The 8,611-nt window shown below is 43.4% G+C and overlaps 1 non-coding gene across 1 annotated transcript; it reads right to left on the bottom strand.

Annotated features, from left to right (window-relative positions):
• Window positions 1-8,086: 8,086 nt before the first annotated feature.
• On the bottom strand, window positions 8,087-8,193 carry LOC111725397. Its single transcript, XR_002773472.1, has one exon. It is a non-coding gene; the product is annotated as a U6 spliceosomal RNA (small nuclear RNA).
• Window positions 8,194-8,611: the final 418 nt, after the last annotated feature.

Genomic DNA, 8,611 nt, shown 5'->3' on the forward strand with positions numbered 1-8,611 from the left:
GCAGTCAGGAAAGCAGAGAGGAGGTGGCTTGATACAGGAGATATTCCAAAGAAAAGATCTGTAAGACTTGGTGGTTAGTTAGATGTGAGGATTGAGGAAAGAGAAGTAAGAGGGCTTTGCAGATGCTAGCTGGGGTGGAGATATGAAGGTGACGCTCACCGAGAAAATTAAGAAGAAGAAACATACTTAGAGGGAACATCCTCAGACCTATTTAATTTCAGGTATCAATGAGACTTCTAAATGGAAAGCTGCTATTCTGGAGATTAATAGGGAGTTCAGTTAAAGATGTTTTAAGATTAATGTGCATATAAGTAGTTGGGTCCCCAGACTTAATGTGTAGAGTAAGAAAAGAAGTTCTGGGAAATGCCGACATTTAGAACGTGCAGTGAGGGGGGAAGAACTGAAGACTAGCATGAAAAAGGAGACCTGTGGAGAGAAAGAGGAAAGCCCAGGAAGGGCTCAATCTCCGAGAATATTGAGCTTCTGGAAGGGCACAGTGGTCAAAATACCAAGTGCTGCAGAGAAATCAACAGAGATAAGCAGAGAAAGTGTTCATTTGTTTCAGCAAAGTCTAGTCATTGGTGACTTTAGCGAGGGCAGTCTCAGTGGGGGAACAGGAATGGCAAAGAAGGAAGCAACAGAATAATAGATTTGGGAGTGACTGTGCAGGAAGGTGGGGTGTGGGGATCACTCCCTGACTTTTCAGGAATTTGAAGTGCTAGCAGGTCGGAGCTCTATAAATGAGCAGCCGCATGGTTAGGAAGGAGTTTTCCCCGATGGTGGATACTGAGCGTGGTGAGAGCCACTGACTGGGGGGGATGAGATGTACAGGGCGGCCTTGTGTGGGGGCAGGGGACAGGAAGGAGTAGGGACACATCTTCCAAATAGAAGAATATCCTGAGGACATGTTTTTAAGGCCACTGAGGGATTTCCCACACAACTGCAATTGTGAACTTTTTACTAATATGGAATAAAAAAAATCTTCTTTTCTTCCTGGTTGTGTAATGGGCATTTTATTCGAGCTCACTCTTCCCAGATTGGTTCCTTTTATTTTATCAATGCTGCTGTTTCCTCTTGGGGAATCGATTCTTCCCTTTGTGCTCAGCCTTGGTTGAACTGTCGGTCAAGGTGCCCTCGCTTCTCTGTGTCAGAGTCACCGAGGCTTCTCTCTTAGGACTTTGATCTGGAGCCTTTAAACTGATACAGGAGTTTGGGGAATGAGGGTGATTAGAGCTTATTCCCATGGGAGTTCTCTTCTGCCTGGTTTCTACCCTGTGCTCAACCTGCTTCTTTAGATTTCACCTCAATTCTATGATTACTCAATATGCTTGGTCAGGCTGAAGTGCCTAGGACTCTGGAGTCACTTGGCTTGGGTTCAAATCCAGGTTTGGTCATACTCTAGCTGTGCAACCTGGACCAAGTTACTTAACATCTCTGTGCCTTGGTTTTCTCGTGTGTAAAGTGAAACTAATTATAGTACTTAACAGAAATTAATAGGAATTAATGAGTCCAGCACTTAGAATAGTGCTCAATCAAGCAAGTGCCTTAGGTATGGGTGATTATTATTCCAATAAATTCCTCCTGTCTATAAGTTAGCCAGAATCATTTGCTGCTACATGGCATCAAAGAATCCTAATGGACACCTTTTTTATTCCAAATTAGTAATATTTTATTATACTGAACTTGAAAATGTAGATGTAATTAGTCCTTTCATAGAGATTGATCATTTATGACAGTCTGGAAGGAGAAGGGAATTTAAATATGCTATTATAGTTGCAGCAAAGGACAAAAGCTCCAACTTAAGAATCAAATAAAAAGGAGAACAAGAGACATTGGTGGCATGTTCATGCAGAATTTCAGAGAATAAACATATGGAAAACTGGCTTGGCACCTGTAGCTCAATAGTTAGGGTGCCAGCCATATACCCCAGAGCTAATGAGTTTGAACCCAGCCTGGGCCTGCCAAACAACAATAACAACTACAACAAAAATATAGCCAGGCATTGTGGCGGGTGCCTGTAGTCCCAGCTACTTGGGAGGCTGAGGCAAAAGAATCACTTAAGCCCAGACTTTAAGGTTGCTGGGAGCTGTGACGCCATGGTACTCTACCGACGGCAGCATAGTGAGACTCTGTCTCAGAACAACAACAAAAAAGGATGGAAAACTTTTAAAGAACTATTTTGAAATCTAATAGCTATACATTGGTTATTGATAGAAAGGAGACAGAAGGGATACTACAGAATGCAGTGGAGAGTGCAGTGTTTGGGATCTGCTTTGGAGGTCCTCAACACTCTTGTCCTCTAGAAGTTAATTTTTCTCACTTTCTTTGCTCAGTGTCCTCACTCAGAAATGCTAACTTCTGTGCCGCACAGTTTCAGGGTAATCTGTGAAACAGCAGTGGCGAACTGGCCAGGTGGGCTGTGTGACTAAGTAAGATCCGCCCCGGGAATAAAGAGGACAGTGAAACGGGCCAAGAAATAAACCTGACAAAGGGGCATTTCGAGCTGAGGAGGAGGAGCTACCCGAGATGAACTGGGCAGAAAGACAGGGAAAAACAAATGGACAGTGGCCCACGAAGGCCGAGAGAGGCGAGTTCCGTAGAGGAAGTGTGTACCTGATGCCACCAGGTCAACTAAGGTGAAGGCAGGACGTCTTTGGGATTCATCCGCTTTGCTGTCACCAGTGGCCAAGTGGAGGCCGAATGGAATCCAGTGATGAAGGCTGGACTTTGAGTCAAATCATGGGCCACTGGTGACAAGACAGTGGGTCTGGGGGCCGAGACACTCAAAGGCAGAGGGTGGAAATGAAGCCTGGAATTACTAAGATGTCTGGGTCAGGTGGCCCAGGAGTCAGCAGACAGGGCAGACCCCTTGTTTCAGGCAAGTAGTCTGAAGGTCAGCATAGTCCTCTGACCACACAAGGCCTCGAGACAAAGGGGGAAAGCCAAACTGTAGGTCTGGGGGAGGGGGAGGGGGGTGAGGGGCAGGCAGCCACTGAGAGTGACCTCAGGACCAGCACAGACACTCCAGGGGCTCTGGAGACCTGCTTTCCTGAGGATCCTGCTGCCTCCCTGGCACACCCAGCCTGAGGACTGCAGACCATCCCCTGGGATGGACTTTCTGCTCCAGCAGGTACCACAGGCCTCTGCCGGGAAACACTTTCTCTCCTTATCCTCCCACCTAGACGTGATTCTGTCACTTCTCCCATGAGTTCACCCACAGAGGGACTGCTAGCCACCCTAGGTGCAATTTGGTTCTCAATCTAAAATTCTTAAACTATTTTGAGATCCAGCCATGGCCCTACCGCCACTGTGATGGAGGAGAATAGAGTCTTCTGAGGCTACAACATCCCTCGTATTTAATGGTTCTAGAAGAAAAATTATTTGTTTGGGCTGAAGACCCCTCCCAAGAAGCACATCTGTCAGAATGAATTGTTGAAAAGAAAAAAAAAGGCATTAAAATTATCATAAAAGAAAATTACCATATCTAGGTTCACCCAAAGCAGCATCTTTAATACATATCCTTACAGGCTTTCATTTCCCCTTTCCGCATGGGAATATTAATTATGACTTCCGGCTACAGCTGCAGGAGCCTGCCGGACTGTCCGCGGGCAGAGCACACCCTGCCAGCACGCTCCCCGCACTAATGAGAGGAGAAATCACTCCGTCAACTCTGAACTGGCACCCCTCACCCCTGGGGCGACAATAAAGAGGGTGGACATCACGTGACTATGCCTGACAATAATAACAATGTCTTTTCCTCATTAATTTATGGTTTACAGTGCACTCATCTTACCTTCTAATACATTTATATTTCCTTCCCAGGCTTTCCAATGGGGGAAAGGGGACTGTGCTTCTCACCAGTAACAAATTACTTATGTTTACTGTAGAGGGACACCAGAAAGATGCCTGGTTTTCCCAAAGAAGTTCACTTTTGATTAATCTTTCTGCAGATATCAGTTGTAAGCAAAGGCAAAATCCAAACTCTGGGTAATAATAGAAGTGAGGGTAGGGTATTAATGAAAAGGATCTATAATTAAGATAGACTGCGTTAAAATAAATTAGAATATCATCCGCAAAAGCTACAATAATCTTATCAAAGTAAATACTCCAAAAGGGACCTGAAAATCAGTGCATAAACGATTTATAGATTAAATAAGAAGAAAAGTAAAAATTGTAGAAAATAACATCGTACATGATTTTGCCTGATGCATCGTAGGTGCTCAGTGAAAATTTGTTAAAGAATGGTTAGTGGATGGAAAATGTATTGTTAGTATCAAAAATACCCTATGGATTTGCTGTACAGCCGAGGGACAGCATAGCACTGAGCCCAGAGAAAAGTCTTATTGTTTGTCCCTGTTCTACTAATTACAGGAAAAATTTCCTGGAATTCAGGTCTCCGGAGGCAGGTAAAGCTCACCGAACTTTTCCTTGAAATCAAGCCTGCCCGGACTAGGTTAATTGTACACATGACTCTTCAGGGAACTAGTGGCTCCACATAAGACTGACCCCCTGTTAAGATGAGTTTAGCAGACTGGAGTTTTGCTTTTCTTTTTTCTTTATGAAATGTGTCGGCAACTATGCACTCATCTGATCGGGATCCCAGATTGCATTACAGTGATGGCATTGCAGTTTGTCATTGCTGGTGACATGGCCGAGGAGGCAAACAGAGGTCACATCATTAGGGGAAGGCAAAAATAACAACCGAGGAAGGGGCTGCTCAATCATTTCCTCGGCAGCTCTTTGCAGGGGTGGTAGGAAACGGGTAACCGGGGAGCAGAGCTGCACGCTGTTCCCCCTGCGAGAGGGGGTGCAAGTATTATCTTGTTAGCCAGGGCGCAGAGCTGCCAGAGCAAATCTCATCCAACTGTCGGGGAATCTGTTCTAAAGGAGGAAGGCGAAAGCTATCCTTTGTCTTTTATCTCTGTTTTGATTCCTTTTTCTTCTGGTTCCAAGATACCCCCGTACGACCTAAGGTCAAAGAAAGTGCTAACTCGTCTATCATTGAGTGCCTTCCCCAGTATAGTAATACTGGACTAGTATTTCAACATTGATTAGAACATCTTGACTAGCAAAATGTTGAAATTATCAGTGAAGATATAAAACTAGATACCCAGCTTTTGTTCTGTTATTCAAATCATAGGGCCAAATCTGTTTTGGAATCAAGTCCTTTTCTCAAACAAAGACAACAAAGACATTGCTTTACTCTTAGGGTGATTGCTTCCCACTCATCTCCCATGTGTGGGTTCAGAACACACACACACACACACACACACACACACACACGAGTTGGCTGATCCCTTGGGAGGCATGGAAGCCAACAGGACTTGGTGCTTGCCAAAGATATTAAAGCTCCTCTGGCCACCTCAGTAGCTCCTGTACCCAAACAGGGATATATCTAATGCCAAACAACAGCCATCGACACATACTCAGATTTATCTGTCAGCAACTGACTGTCCCCAGAGAAGAGCAGCATCCACGGGATCTCCAGGCCCCCATCCTACTGACTATGTAATTAGCTATGGAAGTTGTCAGGAAAGCAGGCAGTACTGAAAAGACATGGGGTCAGGAGAGAAGTAACTGCTGGCGTCTATACTTCCTGCTACCCCTCCCCACCCAGTGCATCATCCCAGGAGGACTCCATCTCTGCTTGTTCCTGACCCTGATTCTTCAGGAGCTATACCCATTCCTGCTCCTTAGGCCCAAATGCCCTGACTCCCTGGCCCACTGTCAACTCCCCGATTCTCATCCAGGCAGCAGGTGCCACTGGGGTGTTTGGGGGTTAAGAGAGTGCTGAGGCAGGACTTGGCAGGTGAGAGAGAGTGGGCCCAGGAAGTATGCTCCTGAGAAGAAGCCAGCTTTCTAAGTTACCTGGGGCTGCATTCCCCAGATGGTGACAGTGCTTCAGGTTGGATGTCCCACGGTTTTCCTGGGACAGTATCTACAGTGGGTATTTGGTAATACCTACTTAAAATCTTTTCCCAAGATTAAACTATTACAGCTATGAATTATATTCTAGAACATCTGGAGCAGAGCCAGAATAGTCTTCTAAAAAAAAAAAATGTTTTTTGACCTTGTTAATGACAAGTCCCTTTGACAGGAGGGATAGCCTGTCAGCCAAGCCAAAGGCTCGCCTAGCTCACCTGAAATTCCAGGCAGGGTGTAAGTTCCACCTCCATCTTAGCTGCTTTTACTACATATATGGAGTTGATCCTACCTAATTAACAGATAGATTCTGTAGAGTTGGGGGGAACATATAATCTGTAAGTTTTAAAGTTTTCCAAATCATTCAGATACACAGCTAAATTGGGGATTCATTCATCTAGCCCGACCACTCCAAAGACCAATCTGTGTCTTCTGAATAACCACGTTTTTCCTCTGCTCCATTCTTCCTTCCTCCAGATTTTCTCTTGGAAGAGCTTTTCAGGACACTGTGAAAATCAACATGATTACTATCAAATCATTAGCTTTTTGCACTATCAGTGCAAATAGCACATAATAAAAAAGGCGAGTAACTTTTTAGTACTATTATGAAAGGAATTCTGACCTCACAGGCCCCTGTGAAAGACATTCTGGGTCCCCCCCAAATCCCACAGACTATACACTTTGAGAACTTTGACATAAACAATCAGCTTTCCTGCTGTTGTAAGAATGGCAACCACAGAAATAAAATAAACATGTTTCATTTGATAGGCGAAAATCCCTAAATTTCATTTGAACAAGCAACATTAAATGCAAGCATATTTCACTTTGACAACAAAGGATTCAAAAAGTATTTGGGGGGCATTTCCTCTCCAGTCCCCAGTCATTCATTCAGTGTGTTGCTGGAGGGAAATGACCACCACCCATCTGGGCAGGATCTTTGTCTTGGTCAGGCACCGGCCACCCCCTTTGTCTCATCCTCTCATCATCGCCTGGCTTCCCCACCCTGTAATTACCATTTGTTTAGACATCTGTCCCTCTTCCTTCATAACACCCTTCTTGAGGACAGAGTCCATGTTTATTCATTTTGTCCTCAGTGCCTACTTCAGTCCTTAGTACACTATTAGTCTTTAATTAGTTGAACTGAATTCAAATGAAATTCGATGAAGCAATGAAGAGGATCTGCCATTTGGCAAAAAGAGCATACAACATACTCAGTCACGGGTACCGTCCACGCAGGTCACCGGCGGTGTGAGGTCACACAGACTTTCCTGCTGGAAGAGAGAGTCTGTGAAGAAGTGTTTCTATAATCATCATGCAGGGTTTTTAAAGGAGTATATGCTCTAGCAATTGTAGAAACGGGAATGGCGAGTGAGATTCTAGTGTTATAAATCTGTCATACTCCAGATTAAGTTTCTCGCAGCTGGTTAGAATTCTCCAAATCAGTGTAATATTCTGCTTTGGTGTGAATGTTACCTTCAGGAGACTTAAACCTCAATTTGTAGATTTAAATCCCACTCTTTAGGGCTGATTGGATTAGCTCTGTAACAGAGATTATGTTCAATTAAGTTGAATTTGGGACTTGTTAACAAATTTACTAAATTTGCAGGTGGCACAAACTGAGTGAGACTGCTATGTACCGAGTTTACCAAATGTTTCTCAAATTAAGAAAAATAAGTGTTACCAAAAAGATATGATTCACTCCGTCTTTCTTGGTTTTGACATTTCTAAAGCTCTATAACAGTGTTTTTCAACCTTTTTTCTTCTCAGAACACGCACACTTTTATCAATTACATGCACCGTCTTTTACGGACATAGTTCATGGTGCTCCTCTTTTTATTTCACAGCACACTTGCACCTCTAGTTAAATTTCTGTGGCATGCTTAAATTATGTTGATCTAAAAAAAAAAAAAAAAAGAATATACTTACTGTGCTTTCAAAAATCTTCTTTCAAAAATAACATAAGTAATGATCTTTAAAAATTTTTACAGCACACCTTAGATCTTCTCACGGTACACCAGTGTGCTGAGGCATACCAATTGAAAATCACAGCTCTGGGTGCTGGATTCTGTGCTCAGGGGGCCCTAGCTGATCACATCGTATTGACTTACGTGGAGCTCTGAGTTAAGCTGGCTGTTTTCTTTTCTTTCTTTCTTTCTTTTTTTTTTTGAATATGGAACGCTTCACGAATTTGCATATCATCCTTGTGCAGGGGCCATGTTAATCTTCTCTGTATCATCCAGTTTTTAGTATATGTGCTGCCAAAGCGAGCACCAGCTGGCTGTTTTCAATCTGTAGATCACCCTGCTTATCCATTTGGTGAGTTTCAGTTAATATTTCAAAATGGAACAGAATTGAATCATAAATATCAGAAGTATTTTTTGAACAATTAATTTTGATGAAATATATAAGAAGTTGGATATAAATATATGCCGTGGTTTGTTATGTACACTTCTTTTTTTTATACTGGATTGTGTTGAAAAAGCTCGAAATCCATTGGCACAGCTGGTTGGCAGAGAAAGTTTGTGAGATCCCACGTAGGCCGTTGTGGCTAAAGTCCCATTAACCATGATCATTTTCAAACAATTAGAAACATAACATACCATCAGAAAAGTACCAGACAAATTCGGAGGAAACAGAAGTCTGCGTCGAAGGCTCAAAAAGTGACTGTGGGTGTAAAAAGAGAAGTGCA

The sequence above is a fragment of the Otolemur garnettii genome, unplaced genomic scaffold (assembly GCF_000181295.1).
Source record: "Otolemur garnettii isolate 467f Iridium unplaced genomic scaffold, OtoGar3 scaffold00039, whole genome shotgun sequence".
NCBI lineage: Eukaryota > Metazoa > Chordata > Mammalia > Primates > Galagidae > Otolemur > Otolemur garnettii.